Source organism: Triturus cristatus, chromosome 6, assembly GCF_964204655.1.
Source record: "Triturus cristatus chromosome 6, aTriCri1.1, whole genome shotgun sequence".
Taxonomy (NCBI): domain Eukaryota; kingdom Metazoa; phylum Chordata; class Amphibia; order Caudata; family Salamandridae; genus Triturus; species Triturus cristatus.
In genome coordinates this window covers 1,011,296,578-1,011,314,559 of record NC_140589.1, presented here as the reverse complement: position 1 = coordinate 1,011,314,559, position 17,982 = coordinate 1,011,296,578, and positions in this window count along the sequence as shown.

Below are 17,982 nucleotides of genomic sequence, written 5' to 3'. Positions count from 1 at the left end.
CGCATCCAAGGGAGAACCCATGGACATCGGCGCAATACGAGCGAGCCTCACAGCCACGGAGAAAGAGTCACGCCGTAAACAAGGATTGTGCCTATATTGTGGCAAAAAAGGCCACTACGTACGTGAATGCCCTGCCAAACCGAAGACGTCACGTTATCGGGCCAACCGGTCGGTAACAGCCGTGGTGGACGTACCGGCGGAAAACTAGAGGACTCCCAGACCAAAGAAGGGGCATCTCGGAGTCACTCATCCATCCCTTCACTTTCCAACTCGGTCACTAAGGGACAACGACACCTGTTTCTCACGGTGCACGTGGGAGTGCATGACCAGTGGATACCCGTTGTGGCCATGGTGGATTCAGGGGCCACTGGCATGTTTATGGACCACAACGAGGCATGCAGGCTAGGGCTAGTGCTTCTTCCCAAAGCTGTACCCGAAGACGTCTATGCTGTAGACGGAAGGCGATTGGTGACGGGGCCCATCGGGCAGCACACGGGGGTCCTTCCGATGAGATGTGGGAGGAACCATTTGGAACAAATCGATTTTAACATCATCCGAGCGCCCCAATATGGCGTCATATTGGGATTGCCGTGGCTACAGAAACACAACCCCTCTGTGGATTGGCCAACACATCGCATCGAACTGACGTCACCGTATTGCATCCTGCATTGTGGAATAAGAACGGAATCCCTTGACGCAGATGAGAGCGGGAGTCAGACGGTGGCTACAGCGGCAGAAAAAGATGTGGCTCTCCCCCAGGCTTATCACAGTTTTGAGGATGTATTTGATGAGGTAAAGGCGGAAGTGCTACCACCACATAGACAGTTTGACTGCCAGATCGACCTGGTGCCAGGGGCCAGCGTTCCCAGCGGCAGGCTGTATGCCCTGACGGAGCCTGAAAACGTGCATCTCCGGGGGTACCTGGATAAACTCCTCAAGCTAGGATTCATCCGCCCGTCCAAGTCTCCGGCCGCCTCGCCACTCTTCTTCATCCCGAAGGCTAATGGGGAGCTGAGAGCCTGTGTGGACTTTAGGGCATTGAATGCGATAACCGTAAAGAATCGGTACCCCTTGCCTCTCATCAGAGTACTTCTGGAACAGGTCAAGAAAGCTCGTATCTACACCAAGTTGGATTTGAAAGGGGCATACCATCTGGTGCGCATGAGGGACGGAGACGAGTGGAAGACCGCCTTTAAGACCAGGTTCGGCCTTTTTGAGTACCTCGTCATGCCATTCGGTCTGTGCAACGCCCCTGCAGCCTTTCAGTACTTTTTGAATGAGGTATTCAGAGAGGAGTTGGATATCTACGTGGTCGTATATATCGACGACATCCTCATCTATTCGTCCAGTGTGGAGGAGCACGTACACCACGTCAAAGCTGTGCTCCAAAAGCTGAGGGAAAACATGCTGTTTTGTAAACTCAGCAAGTGTGACTTCCACGTCACATCCGTGGAATTCCTCGGAGTGATGCTGAGTCCAGAGGGACAGGAGATGGCAGAACGAAAGATCAAGGCAGTGAAAGAATGGCCGGTGCCCCAAAGCGTGAAGGACGTCCAAAGTTTCATTGGCTTCGCCAACTTTTACAGGCGGTTTATAGATGGATTTTCAGGATTGGTGGCCCCAATCACACAACTACTGAGGAAGTCCAAGGAGTTTGTCTGGTCCCCTGAAGCGAACAAAGCCTTTGAGGCCCTGAAAAGCGCCTTTGGTAAGGCGCCGGTGTTGGCTCACCCCGATCCGGATCTCCCCTACGTGGTGGAAGCGGACGCATCGGATGTGGCGCTGGGGGCTATCTTGTCCCAACGCAACCACGACACAGGGGTGCTTCATCCCGTTGCGTACATGTCCCGCAAACTCAACGACGCCGAACGCAACTACCATATTGCGGAGAAGGAGCTTCTCGCAATCAAGGACGCCTTCACCGAATGGAGGCATTGGTTGATGGGGGCAAGACATGTGGTATCGGTGTACACGGACCATCGGAACCTACAGTTCATGACGGCCACAAGACACCTTTCTCCCAGACAGCTGCGGTGGATGATCTTCTTTGCGGGGTTCAACTTCCGCATCACATATCGGCCGGGGACGGAAAACCGGAAGGCGGACGCCCTGTCCCGTCAATCTGCAGTTAAGGAACCATTGCCTGCGACCGAGCATTCCATCATTTCTCCGAGGATGGTATTGGGGGTTATCCAACCGGATACTTTCCTGAGGGGAATAAAGAGAGGGATCAGGTCATTCGCATGGCGGAGGTGGCTCCTCAGTCACAGAGAATGGCAGCTGAAGGACGGGATACCCCTGAAGGGCAGGTGCCTATTGATACCCACGCCTAGGCTAAGGAAACAAGCATTCATCTGGTGCCATGACTCTCCATGCGCAGGTCATTTGGGCTTTGAAAAAACGGTGGCTAGCATGGGACGGCATTTCTGGTGGCCAACCATGAGAGTGGATGTCAGGAGGTGGGGACAGGAGTGTCCTACGTGTGCTACCATGAAGGCCGACCATGGCCGAACCCAAGGGCTCTTACATCCACTTCCGACCCCGGATAGACCATGGGATAGCATATCACTGGACTTCGTGGTGGGCCTACCGGTAGACCAGGGGATGACGACAATACTGGTGGTGGTGGATTACTTGACGAAAATGGGGCACTTCATCCCCTGCAAGAGAGTCCCTACGGCCGGGGAATTGGCGTCACTACTCCTAAAGAATGTGGTACGACTGCATGGATTACCTGGGGTGATCGTGTCGGACCGGGGGTCGCAGTTTACTGCGCAATTCTGGAAGACTTGGTGCACTGCGCTGCATGTTAAGACCGCCCTGTCCACCAGCTACCACCCTCAAACGGACGGCCAAACCGAGCGCCTGAACCAAACGCTCAAACAGTATCTGCGATGTTTTGTGGACCAGGGCAGGGAAGAATGGGTCGACTTGCTATGGGTTGCAGAGATAGTCTATAACAACGCCACTCACAGCTCCACACAGTCATCTCCGTTCTATAGCAACTATGGCCAACATCCCAGGTTCTTGCCATTTCTACATCCGTTCAGAGAGGACAGGATTCCCGCCACAGCGGACAGGGTGGCACACATAAAAGACACGTTGATGCGCTCAAGGGCTGTCCTAATAGAGGCCAAGAGAAGATACAAGGCTGCGGCAGACAGGAAGAGAAGGCCCGGGCCACTGTACCGCACTGGAGACTACGTCTGGATATCCACAAGAAACATGAGGTTTCGAAAGAACAGTGTGTTCCATCCCAAGTACATGGGCCCCTATCGAATTACCAAGTGTATGGGTCCCGTGAACGTGAAGGTGTGCTTGCCCCAGTCATTGCGGATACACCCTGTCTTTCATGTATCATTGCTCAAACCAGCACCCTCCAAGCCGTCTGGGACACCTAGGCCGGTATGCGTGGAGTCGGAGGTGGAGTATGAAGTGTCGGGCATACGGGCGTCCAAATGGCGCAGGGGGAAGCTGTGGTACCTGGTTGCGTGGAAAGGCTATGGCCCGGAGGAGCAGTCATGGGAACTGGCTGAAGGGGTTCATGCTCCGCGCTTGGTCTCCGTGTTCCATCGGCGTTTTCCTGCCAGCGCTGGACCCGTGGGGAGCCGCTGAGAGGGAGGATGTACTGTCAAGAATTCCTGTCATGCGAGGGGAGGAAAACGGTAACCAGCGAAAACGGACTACATCTCCCAGGATGCTTAGCGATTGAGAGGTTATGTAAACAGGAGAGCTGTTACATAACTCAAGGAAAACACGCCCTTATGTAAACAGGAGAGCTGTTACATAACTCAAGGAAAACACGCCCTTATGTAAACAGGAGAGCTGTTACATAACTCAAGGAAAACACGCCCTTATGTAAACAGGAGAGCTGTTACATAACTCAAGGAAAACACACCCTATAAAGGGAGGAACCGGGAGGTACAACGCTGTCGGATATTGTGTTTACACCGACGTACCTGCTTAGTGAAGAGCAGTGTTCCGGAGTGGTGCTCCAGTAAGGCAAGAATGGAGGTAGGTCGAGTCGTTACTCCCTGGGCCGTGTCTTGCCCCATCGTCACCTGTGAAGGACCCGGAAGCTCTACCGGATAACCATTGAGCTTCGCTTTTTGACTCGGCTGAGTCAAAGCGCAGTGGAGCTTTTGCTGGTTGGAGTCGTAACTCCCAGCCCGACCAGAGATACAGGGACTGCCAGCTGTAACGCACACCAGGAGGTGTTTGCCGCGTTACAGACTCGGAAGTCCACAGGATCGATCGAGCGGCTGCTCTCGGTTCAGTCTTCTTTGCTTGTGATTGGGGTATCGGTGACGCATCACCAGGAGGTGACTCCGCGTCCCGGTGCAGTCTGAGGAAGAGGTTGAGCGGCTGCTCCCTTCAGGTAGAGACCTCGGCTGGGTGTTTCCCTGACTCCTCGATTCTCCCCAACACTCTTCGTGCCCCTCACAGCCTACCGATTGGCATTGTCGGCCATTTCATTTCTGCCCTCTGTTGGCATACGCCGGGATCGGCATATATGCAGAGGACGGTTAGGACCATCTGTGCTGTGGGCTGGTAACGTACTTAGCCTGGAGGATTCCAGTGACTATAACCTTTGTTTATTCCTTGTATTATTTTTGCCTTCATTAAAATAACTAAACCTTCACAAGTGGTTGCGTTCTCATTATCGTGTCTGTTAAACGATCCTGAGACGTTCAGGGCGTTACACAAAGCATGACTCATTTAATCAACGCATAAGCAACGACTGGATTCTAATGCTGCTAAAACTTCACAACATGACAGGTTTAAAAAAGTTATCTGTCAGCAAATACATGATGTTACCAAATGCTTCTCTCACAGTGATCCCAAATACACACTAACTCACAGTGTGATTCTAGACAAGCACCACTATCCCTAGGAGTTTACCAAAACTCATTCACTACAGTGCAACTGGTAACAGAACTGCACACAATCTATATATTTCAGGACTGCACTTTTCTGTCAAAGCCTCACTCAGTTAATCAAATCATAAGCCATAACTCTCTTCTAATGCTACTAAAACTTCACAACATGACAAGTTAAAACAGTTATCTGTCAGCAAATACACACTGTTACCAAATGCCTCTCTCACAGTGGTTCCCAAATGCACACAGACTCACTGTGTGATTCTAGACAAACAACACTATCCCTTGCACTATACCAAAACACATTTCTTCATCTAGAAGTAGTACTACATTTTAGTATAGAAACATAACATAACTCATTTCACAAATTCATAAACAATGACTGGTTTCTAATTCGACCAAAATATAAAAACAACACAGGTATCTGTCTGCAAACACATGAAAAACACAAATGCTTATCACAAAATGGTTTCTACATGCACACACACTGTCAATAAGATTGTAGAGAACAAAAGTACTCCCTACACTTTAGCAGGAGAAATACATTAGTCTGATTCAAATCAAAATAGCCTACATACATCCCCTCACAATTAAATAACTCATCTTTCAAGTTCTTTTGTAGATTAAGAACTATATCAGTCACTCACCATATTTTCTTTTACAGAATCTCTGCACTGTGCACCTCTCAGCAAAAACAAAGAATGGAAACGTTTCCCTTTCATTTTCCAAACATATACATGTAAACATCAAATCACAATCCTTCAAACATAAACTCAAAAGCAAACACACATTTCTATTGGTTAAACATTTCAACCCTTTCCAACTGAAATACATTTCAACCCTTCCCCCAATCTGCCTTCTGCCTGTTACCATAGAAACAGCTCATGGAACACTGCACTGAGCTCACAGGTCACAAGTTCAGGACACAATGTTACTAAACAAGACAGGAAGTGTGTTTGACTTTTCAACATATGAGCTTATCATATATAATGTTCCTTACAATCTGTTTTTGTTAACCAATAAGAATCATACCTTTAAAAAACAGAAATATACACCCTACCTTTCAGTGTAGAAAGTACTCATACAACCAATGATTTCTTGTCTTTTTTCAAAAAACATTGCCGTGGATCCGCGCACCCAACGCACGAGAATCCGTGCACCCAACGCGATAGGATGCGCGCACCGTGCGCGCAGTTCGCTGTCTTTTTTTTTTTTTAAAAGGGAGCCGCCCTTCTGGGACCCCCTAAGCACCTCTAGAGGGTCAGAGTATTTCCACTCTGCCCCCATTATATGTTTTACACACTTATTCCCCTTGCTTCTTCAGCCTCGCTTCTACCAAGGCAGAAAATGGCCACCAACAGTTCCTGGTTTCGAATGTAGAGAGACACTCGACAGCCAATTAGCATTCAGCACGCGATCGGGAGGGTGCGCGCACAGTTTGGGGAGGGTGAGCTTACGGTGTGTGTAGGGTGCGCGGATCCTCCGTGGCCATAGATATTTATGTACTTGTAACTCTAATTTTCTCAGGAACTACTGAACGGATTCACACCATATATGCAAATGGCACGAGTCCGAACTGAGGACTACCTCTTTGCCAAATTTGGTGTCATTCCGTTCAGCGGTTCGGGCTGTAGCTGCAACAACAGATCCTATGGGAAATTGCATGGGGAAAACGCGTTTTGGGACCCCCCTTTTTTCTCAGCCCCCGCTTGATGAATCACCATGAAACTTTCAGAGTAGGAGCAGAGCGGAGCTGGCCAAAAGTTTGGAAAATTTCGTGAGGATTCGTATATCGGCGCCAAAGATATTCCCAATAGAATGTTGCGGATTTCCTATGGAAAATAGGTCCTAACTATAACTATCTACTGGCGACCGCCAGTAGATAATATACACATACATATATATAAATGCATATGCATATATATATATGCATATGTGTGCATGTACAGAGAGGTAGAGAGGTAGAGGTGTAGAGGTAGAGGTGTAGAGGTAGAGAGGTAGAGGTAGAGAGGTAGAGAGTAGTAGAGAGAGAGGTAGAGAGAGGTAGAGAGGTAGAGAGTAGAGAGCGAGTAATAGAGAGTAGAGAGTGAGTAGTAGAGAGTAGTAGAGAAAGTATCAGATAGTGAGTAGTAGAGTGAGTATTAGAGAGTGAGTATTAGAGAGTGAGTAGTAGAGAGTAGTAGAGAGTGAGTAGTAGAGTGAGTAGTAGAGAGTAGTAGTGAGTAGTAGAGAGTGAGTAGTAGAGGGTAGTAGAGAGTGAGTAGTAGAGAGTGAGTAGTAGAGAGTAGTAGAGAGTGAGTAGCAGAGAGAGAGTATTAGAGAGTAGTAGAGAGTGAGTAGTAGAGAGTAGTAGAGAGAGAGTAGTAGACAGCGAGTAGTAGAGAGTAGTAGAGAGTATGTAGTAGAGAGTAGTAGAGAGAGAGTAGTAGAGAGTGAGTAGTTGAGAGTGAGTAGTAGAGAGTGAGTAGTAGAGAGAGAGTAGTATAGAGTAGTAGAGTAGTAGAGAGTGAGTAGTAGACAGTGTGTAGTAGAGAGTAGTGGAGTAGTAGAGAGTGAGTAGTAGAGAGTAGTAGAGAGTGAGTAGTCGAGTGAGTACTAGAGAGTAGTAGAGAGCGAGTAGCAGAGAGCAAGTAGTAATAATAATAATAATAATACACATTTGTAAAGCGCGAACAATCACTCGTAAGGGTCTCTAGGCGCTGGGGGCCATCGGGAAGATTAAGCAAGCTATTGCCCAGAGTCACATGGTGCTGGGCTAATCTGCCGCCAGCGCCGGGGATCGAACCGTGATCCCCAAATTCCGGAGTCAGTCGCCCTGGCCGTGGCGCCACACCTCTTCTTAGTAGAGAGTGTGTAGTAGAGAGTGAGTAGTAGACAGTAGTAGAGAGAGACTAGTAGAGAGAGAGTAGTAGAGAGTGAGTAGTAGAGTAGTAGAGAGTGAGTGGTAGAGAGTAGTAGAGAGTAGTAGAGCGAGTAGTAGAGAATAGTAGAGAGTGAGTAGTAGAGCGAGTAGTAGAGAGTAGTAGAGTAGTAGAGAGTGAGCAGTAGAGAGTGAGTAGTAGAGAGTGAGTAGCAGAGAGAGTATAGAGAGTAGTAGAGAGTGAGTAGTAGAGAGTGAGTAGTAGAGAGTAGTAGAGAGTGAGTAGTGGAGAGTGAGTAGTGGAGAGCGAGTAGTAGAGAGCGAGTAGTAGAGAGTGAATAGTAGAGAGAGAGTAGTAGAGAGTGAGTAGTAGAGAGTAGTAGAGTGAGTAGTAGAGAGTGAGTAGTAGAGAGTAGTACAGAGAGAGTAGTAGAGAGTGAGTAGTAGAGAGAGAGTAGTAGAGTAGTAGAGAGTGAGTGGTAGAGAGCAGCAGAGAGTAGTAGAGTGAGTAGTAGAGAGTAGTGGAGAGTGAGTAGTAGAGAGTGAATAGTAGAGAGTAGTAGTAGAGAGTAGTAGAGAGAGAGAGTAGTAGAGAGTGTAGTAGAGAGTGAGTAGTAGAGAGTAGTAGCGAGTGAGTAGTAGAGAGTAGTAGAGAGTGAGTAGTAGAGTAGTAGAATGTGAGTGGTAGAGAGTAGTAGAAAGTAGTAGAGTGAGTAGTAGAGTGAGTAGTAGAGAGAGTAGTAGTAGACAGTGAGTAGTAGAGAGTAGTTGAGCGTGAGTAGTAGAGAGTGAGTAGTAGAGAGTGAGTAGTAGATAGTAGTAGCGAGTGAGTAGTAGAGAGTGAGTTGTAGAGTAGTAGAAAGTGAGTAGTTGAGAGTGAGTAGTAGAGAGTGAGTAGTAGAGTAGTAGAGAGTGAATAGTAGAGAGTAGTAGAGAGTGAGTAGTAGAGAGAGTAGTAGAGAGAGTAGTAGAATGTTATAGTAGAATGTTAAAGCCCATAGGGATGACCTCTCCGACAAGTTAACGGGCCTAGAAAATCAGGCTCGAAGGAATAATCTATGATTTCTTGGAATACCTGAAAAGAAGGAAGTGACTGATGTTAGACAATTTATTATTGGACTTTTAAATGAGGCTTTTCCCGATCTAAAATTATGGGATTGGGCAAAAGAAATCCAAAGAGCGCATCGCTTTCCCTTCTTTATTAAGAAACCCCGTCAGGGTGAGGCAGATTATCCCCGGGCAATTCTTGTTAGCTTTAATAATTTCCTTGCCAGGGAAGAAATTTCAACCCTAGCCAGACCCGAGAAAAGAGTAACTGCTAAAGGATGTACATTTTTTGTGCGGCCGGATTTCTGTCAGGCAACAGTGGCCCAGCGGTGGCATCTTAGACAGTAAATACCTGAGTTTCAGGAAAAGGGGGCCACCGTTTACCTTCAGAATCCAGCCAAACTAAACATTTTGTGGAAAGGGCAGACAACATTTTTTCTATCAGAGATCAAGGCTAAGGAGTTCCTACAAACATTATAAAACTTAGATTCTTGTTAGGCAGAATATTATGTTTCTACTTAGCCTACTTAGCCTATATCGTCATTGTATTATATGAAACTTAATTTGTGAATTAATAAGGTCATATCGGATTATGTTATATTGGATTATAATTATTTATGTTTTGTATGTCTATATTTTGATGCTCTTGTGGTGCGCGGAGCCGAAGGGACATGGCACTCCATACTTTACAGGAACTGACAGTTCCTGAGCCTCATATGTGCGGGAGGGGGGTGGGTTGTTGGTCTTGGACCAGGGGGTGGAGATGGTGGTGGTGGTGGTGGTGGGGGGTGGGGTGTAATGCAGCAATAATAGTTGACCTGGGCTTTATAAGTCTGATTAGGTGGATTTCTATGAATTATAAGAGGTACAAGAGTATTAAGAGTATTAAGAATCTATTAAACAGATTATTGTTTATGGTGTATTTCAAAATTTTAAAATGGGGAGAAAAATTAAAATTTGTTCGTTAAATATCAATGGCCTGAATGATTCTAAAAAGTTAGGGTCTTGCGGCACTTGATTCAATCCTTGCAATTTGATATTTTATGTCTACAAGAGACACATGTTCCTAGGTCTAAGAGGAGTCTGCTGAAAAACCTTGGCCTAGAGCTTTTAATTTGCTCCAAACAAATGGGAGTCACAAGAGGTGTTGCTGTTCTTATAAAACATGGGATTGGTAAATGTGTTAGATCGTTAGGTGTTAAATGGGGGAGATGGGAAATTGCAGAAATTATTATTGAAGGGATTAAATTTACTGTGTGTTCTATATATGGTCCAAACTTAGATGATAAAGAAGTATTTAATCTAATTAGTTCCGAGCTTGCTGAGTGGAATTATCCTCTAATTCTCTGTGGAGATTTCAACATTAATATTAACGCTAACTGTAATATTAGGAACACCTGGAATTATAAAGGTCGTAAAATTCAGACTTTTAGAGCTCTTAGGGAACTAATTTTAGGGAATGGACTGATAGATGTATGGAATAAGCTTAGACCCACAGAGTCAGGTTTCACTTACTTTTCAGCTCCACACCAAAAATTTGCTCGTTTAGATTATTTTTTTATTTCTGCTAAGTTCGCTGAAAATATAAGCATTGATGTTTTACCACAAATTATTTCCGATCATAACCCTATTGTGTTAGAATTATTATTTTCCTCTCAGGAGCATTCTCAAAAAAGACCATGGTCATTTCAAAGAAATTTACTGTTAGATCAGGACTATTTAGCTCATATGGCTATGATTATAAAGGAATTTATTTTTAATAATAATAACACAGCTTCGATTCAGATAGTTTGGGACACATTTAAATCGACTATAAGAGGTGAGACTTTGAGCTATTAGAAATATCGTCTTAAAAAAAAACTAATTGCATTTAAGGCCGCCCTAGATCAAATAATTCAGGCAGAACTAAAATTAGCCTCTTGTATCAGATTAGGTTCTGGTGTACAGGAAGCTCAAAAAGCTTTGGCTTTTGAGCGATCAGCCGTCTATTCTTTTTTGGCTGAGCAGGTAGCCGCGAAGTACAAATTATTTAAGAAAGAATGTTATGAATTAAGTGAGCAAACAGGTAGAATATTGGCTCAAAGATTGAGGCAGAGAGCAGCTGCTACAGAAATAGATAAAATTATTGATCAAGATGGTGTAAGTCAAGAATCTAGGTCTGGCGTATTGAAAGCATTTCGGGATTTTTATCAATCATTGTATAATCAATCAAATGATGGTACCAGTGTAAGAAGCGATGCGTCCAGCTATCTTTTAAATTTAGATCGTTCTTCTTCTCTTTTTGATGATCAAAGAGCAATGCTATCTGCCCCAGTCACTTGGGAGGAGATAGAAGGGGCTATTCTCGGTCTAGCTCCTGGTAAAGCAGTTGGTCCGGATAATATCCCCTTTAGACACTTATTTGCCCATGTCTTCTTCCATTAAATTTTAGCTATACATATATTACAAATATTTTTTTTTCATAAAGACACATATGTCATCAGCAGAGGATTGCGGTCGCGTGAGTTATAGTTGCCTGCACTAACTATAACGGGGGAATTTCATTGGTTTTTTATCAGTAAAATGTCCAGCTAACTATAACATGTGTGAAACCTATGGTTTTTTCACTGAATTTGCAAGGTTTTTTAAATGCTAATTCCTAACTATAACGTGTGTGAAACCTATGGTTTTTTCAGTGAATTTGTACGGTTTTTTAAATGCTAAGTTACTTTACGCCATTCGTGGCGTGCGCGCCCACTTAACGCAGTTCATTCCGTGCGTGCACAGTGAGCACGCGGTGCGCTTCGCGCACCGCGCGCCCACTTTACGCAGTTAGTGGCGTGCACGCACGGTGGGCACGCGGTGCGCTATGCGCACCGCGTGCCCACGTTACGCTAGATGGGCCATGTACGCACGATGCGCTTCACGCACCGTGCGCACATGGAGGACATATTATGCGCTTCGTGGTGAAAGGTGAGCTTTGACATTTTATTTTTGGTAATGTAAGCATGCATATGCCATGCACAAATGGTGACCTACGGGCACCTTTTGCACATGGGGTGGGGAGATTGTGGATAATTTTTTTTTTTAAATAGTTTTTACCGTACGCGTACGGTAAGCGTAATCGGCGATTTTTCGTAAAAAATTAAAAATGAATTTTTGCTCTTGGGGGTTCTTGGGGGACATATTCACAAAGGCTAGGTGGTTAGGACTTGTCTAACCGCTCTCTTGACAAGATTTTTCCCTTTGTTTTTACTCCCCCCCGCTGAGTGCGAGAGAGAAAATGGCGGCCGCCGCTTCCTGGTTTCGAACGATTCGAATGTTTACTAAGATCTAACAGCCAATCAGAATCGCGCTCGCGCACGGCACCGTACGCGTACGGTAAGCGCACGGTAAGCGCACCGTAAGCTGGCTCAGATATATATATTGATTTAAATGCTATTTTCTCAGGAACTACTGAACAGATTTACACCAGACCTACAAAAGGCACTTCCTTGACCTGAGGACTACCTCTCTGCCTAATTTCAAGTAACTCTGTTCAGCCGTTCGGGCTGTAGCTGTGTCTAAAGGTCCTATGGAAAAATGCATGGGAAAAACGCGTTTTGGGACCCCCCTTTTTTCTCAGCCCCCGCTTGACGAATCCCCCCGAGACTTTCAGGGAAGGAGCGGAGCGTAGCGCCCCACCTATTTTGAAAATTTCGCGAGGATTCGTCAACCGGCGCAAAAGTTATTCCAAATAGAATGTTGCGGATTTCCTATGGAAACGTAGTCCTAACTATAACTACCTACTGGCGACCGCCAGTAGGTAATATAGATATATATTATCTACTGGCGGTCGCCAGTAGATAGTTATAGTTAGGACCGTGTTTCCATAGGAAATCAGCAACATTCTATTTTGAATAACTTTGACGCCGATTGTCGAATCCTCGCGAAATTTTCAAAATAGGTGGGGCGCTCCTTCCCTGAAAGTCTCGGGGGGGGGGGGATTCGTCAAGCGGGGGCTGAGAAAAAGGGGGGGTCCCAAAACACGTTTTCCCCATGCATTTTTCCATAGGACCTTTAGTCCAAGCTACAGCCCGAACGGCTGAACAGAATTACTAGAAATTTGGCAGAGAGGTAGTCCTCAGGTCAGGGATGTGCCTTTTGCAGGTCTGGTGTAAATCTGTTCAGTAGTTCCTGAGAAAATAGCATTTAAATCAATATATATATCTATAAGCGCGCTCTGAGCGCGTACGGTACGCTTACAGTAAGTGCACGACGCCGTGCGCGAGCTTAATTCTGATTGGTGGTTACATGACTGTAAACATTCGAATCGGTCGAAATCAGGAAGTGTCGGCCGCCATTTTGTCTCTCGCAGTCAGAGCCTGAGAAAAACAAAGGATGAGAACGTGAAAAGGGGGCAACGAAGAGAGTTGTAGACCCCCTAGCATTTGTCAGGGGGTCCAAGAAGGTCCCAAAAGTATGAAAAATACATTTACTTTTTTTTTTAAAAAAATCGCGGGGTACGCGTATGGTAAGCTTACCGTACGGGCACGGCAGAAAAAAAACAATAAAAAAAATAGAAGTAAAAATCAAATTTAAGTTTTTAGATATTAGGGGGCTCTAAAAAGAGCCGTTGTGTTTATGAAGTGTTTTTTTTTGTGGTACCTACAAGTAAGTACCGATGCAGAGTCTAAAGTTCAAGAGGAAGACTCTGTTGCCTTCATCAGTGAAATGTACACCGTCTCCTCTATAAATGCCTTGCATGTTGTAACGCAAGTTGTTGTGGTATATAGAACCCATACCATAGTCTCTGAGGAAAGCAGAAATAGATTTGTTGACGTGCTTTATTGCTTTGTCAATCTGCGGACAAAATTGGTTGGAACAGTTCCACTTTTGCCTTTGGCATATGTTAGAATATACAAAGGCAGATTGAGGAAAAAGCGACATCAATTGCACAAAGGTGTCCTTAATAAGCATTTCCAGACCTACCCCAGTTAAAGTACCTAGGTCATTTCCACCACAGTGCACAATAATAAGGTTAGGCTGTGGGAGATGTAGAAAGGTTTTCACCAAAGGCATTAATTGGTGCCACTTTAACCCTCTCTGACCAATCCATTTAATGTCTACATTTGGCAAAGCAAGGTCTCTCACCATAGCTCTTTTTTCTGCATACTTTTCACTCCAGAAGACATAGCTGTGACCTACAATCCACACTGTGAACATCTTTCAAGGAGATCTGGATGTACTCAGGAGGTGTCTTTCAGTAGAATGGCAATATGAAATGAAAGACAGTTGGAAAATGGAGGCATAGATATTTTTTTCATAAAAAGAACTCATTGGCTGTTTCAGAACATTCAACACTAAAAACTAGGCTGAATGTTTAGATTTTTACAAGCCTGTTTTGTATTGGTTCAGAAAATTGTGTTCCCACAGAAGATTAATTTGGATTTGCTGTTAGGTTTCACAGGTGAAGCACTCTTTCTGTTTGGAATAGAAACATTGTGTGCTGAACTTCTGACCTCTCTGCTCACACCAGTGTTCCATGAGCTGTTGCTATGGTAGCAGGCAGAAGACAAGTTGGGGGAAGGGTTCATTTGGAAAGGGGTTGCAGTTTTCCACCAATAGAAATGTGTGATTTCATTTGAAAAAATGTTGGAAGCACTGAGATTTGTAATTAACATGTATATGTGTGAAAAAAGTAAGGGAAACATTGGCATTTACTGGTTCTGGTGGGAGGAGAGAGGTGTACAGCTCTGAGATTCTGACTCTGATAATCTGCTTTTTTGAGTGCCACATTTCTTTCTCAACTAACTAATTTTAAAGGTGAGATATGAGTTTGAGAGGGGATGTATGTGGTGAATTTTGATATAAAAAATTGAATTGGGATTCTTCTTTAAAAGTTGTGTTTTACATTTTGTGGTTTGGGAGATATTGAACTGTCTTGAACTTGTAAAATATTATGGAGTATGTTTTCACCATAAGTTAAGGTGTACTGGTATCACTGAGGAATAATGTTTTGTGCCTAGAATCAAACCATGAGTCTGTGTGCACACAGGAATTGTTGTCAGAGGTTTTAATTGTGCTGGTCCGGTTCTGTAAGAATGGCATTTGTAGGAAAGGGGCAGCTTTTTTTTTATAAATATGATGGTTTTATTAATAAATAAGTTATTTTGTTGGTCAGGTAAGTGTGTAATTTCTGTATTTATCACACATTTAGTTTCATGCTCCCTTTTTTTCACTTCTCCTCTATCTGCTTTTCTCTTTTCCGTTGTACTCTCTCAAGGACATTTGTAGGGTGTAAAAACAAAATTTTGTTTTTAAAAAAAATAAAAAAAATACGCGTACCGTACGCGTACGGTAAAAAAAAAAAAAAAAAAAAATCAATACATTTTTTTTTTTAAACGTTGAGAGGTAAGGTTGGCTCTTAAAAGAGCCGTTGTGTTAATACAGGGACAGAGGAAAGAAAGAATGGGAATATTAACAAGGACCACAGATGTGCTGGTCTATCTTATTGTTTATTAGGGAAATACTGGTCTCCCCATGAACAATTAGACCATAACATCTGGTGCACCTCATTTGTACCCTCTGAAAACGAGGGTTCGTTTCTAGAGGAGCAGAAGAGGGTGATGCTCCCACCGCAGAGGACGGGCTCGGCTGAGCTGCCGAAGATGTACTCGGCTGAGCTTCTGCGGATGTGCTCGGGTGACTTACTGAAGGGTTTGCTTCAGTATGTCGAGCAAAAGTCCTTGAATGAACATCCCTAAGGTGTCTCAACATAGTGTGATTACCAAATGAATAGTTCTTTCTAGGATTACCTCTAGATAACACACGCTCACAAAGTGAGCAGGTAACTAAAGGAGCATTTACCTTTTTCTGCTCCTCAGGAAATGTAAAATACTCCCAAATAAAAGAACTCTTCTGTTTCATCCTTCTCTGTCTGATGATGTTGCTGCCCTGCTCACTCTCAGAAGAGGTCTGCTGCTCTGCCATTGTATCCCAAAGACAATTCAGCTCCTTCTCCTAGAGAATCACAAGCAGTAATGAGGGGAATGGGTGTGGTGTAGGAAGATTCTGGAACTGAAAGTAGTTTAAACCAATCAAAAGTCTTGTTTCTTGATCACATGACCAACCGTACGCGCACGTTAAGCTTACCGAGCGCATACGGTAAAAGTACGCATGCGTGTACGAAAGACACATGCACGCGCGCATGCGCATTCCAGGCACGCTCTTACGCTTTCGCGTAACGTGCGCGCGTAACGTGCGCGCACCCGTGCGCGTGTAAAGCATGGGCTTACGCGTCGCGTAGGAAGTATGGACGCCTACGCAAATTGCGTAAGCATGCGCACACAGAGTATAAATATTACGTACGCTCATCGTACATAACGCGAAGCATGCGCTTACGGTAAGCTTACCGTACGCGCACGGTAAAAAAATTAAAAAAAAGGTTTGTTGAAGATATTAACTTTGTTATACAATTATATCTAACCATTTATTTAAAAAAGGTGAATCTTTATAAATTAAAGAATGCATTACAACCATGAATATATACATAGGTAGAATAGTGTTTAAAGGGAAAAAGAAAAAGAAAAAAAATGATGTAAAAAAAAAAAAAAACAATGAAAAAACCATAGGTTTCACACACATTATAGTTAGGAATTAGAATTAAAAAAACCATGCATAAACACAGAAAAAAACATAGGTTTCACACACGTTATATTTAGAAATTAGCTTTTAAAAAACCTTGCAAATTCACTGAAAAAACCCTAGGTTTCACAGACGTTATAGTTAGGAATTAGCATTTAAAAAACCTTGCAAGTTCACAGAAAAAACCCTAGGTTTCACACATGTTATAGGTAGCTGGACATTTCTCTCGTAAAAAACCATTGAAATTCCCCCGTTATAGTTAGTTCAGCTAACTATAACTCCCGCACCCGCAATCCACTGCTGATGACGTCACATATTACATCACTCATGACATGGTCAGTGACATCACTCATGACATCACTAATGACATCTAAAATGACATCACTGATGACATCCCTAATGACGTCAACAATGTGATAAATTACAACATCTTCTCACACCCTTAAAAAACCTTTGATAAACCAACTCAAAATTACAGAGTTCAATTCTCATATCCATAAATAATGCAATACCAATAACTGCATACCCACATAATAACTTTTAGGTCTTCATACACCTCCACACACTCACCTGTAAAGTCACTCATAGTTACAGTCACTCCATAAAAAAGTATCATATGAATTTATACACACACCTATATAGACACTCACACACTACCAATCATCCATGGAGGTACTCTCACCCTAGTCATACATACAATTAAACACACTGCCATTTACTCACCTATGCAGTTATACACACTCAAGTTCCCTTGCTCACAAAAATAGTATCACATTTTTATGCTCTATTAGAATCATTGAAAAAAGCACACACTCATCCATACACACAATTATTAAACGTATATCTTTTATGTTATATTACCTTTTGTTAGTTACATTATTTATTTACTACTATAAAAGCATATATATATTTAAATGTACTTGCCATTCTTGTCCTGACTGTCTGCCCGCACCGAGGAGCCAAGGTACACAACCCCCAGGGTGCCACGCAGCGCACACGCCGCCAACAATAAATCCTCGCGCCAGGAGGCGCTTAATTACGAGCCAAGCCCAGTCCAAGGGCAGGCCCGTTTGAGCCCTTCTGAGTCTGGATGAGGCTGGGCTGGGCCTACTCTCTTGACTTTGTCCTCTCCAGCAGGATCATCCTCTGCCTACTTTTTCCAAGTAGTGTTTCTCTACCTACGTGCACTGCGGACGATCAGGTAGGGAGCTAACCCCTCCTTCCACCACTCTTTCTTATCGTCCTTTCTTTATGCATTTACCTTTGACCATCTGGTTGGACTTTTAAGTTGGTTACTGGTTAAGGAGTTGGTCTCCCGAAGCATTTTGGTCAAGTCAGCCTGGACTTTTGCTTCCCCCTTGCTTCCCACTTGTAGTTTGAACTGCTTTCATCGCTTTTTCATCGCTCTTTAACTGATAATCTGAAAATTTGATAACCAGATATCTACGTCTGCAGAGCGCAGTATCAGCCTGAGCAGCCCCAAAAGAACAGGTACATGAATATACTAACATATTAACAATGGGTAGGCGCAGGGTGGCGGCAGGACCCATAAGCAAAGAGCCTTTACTTATCGGTAGCACTATGGATGCC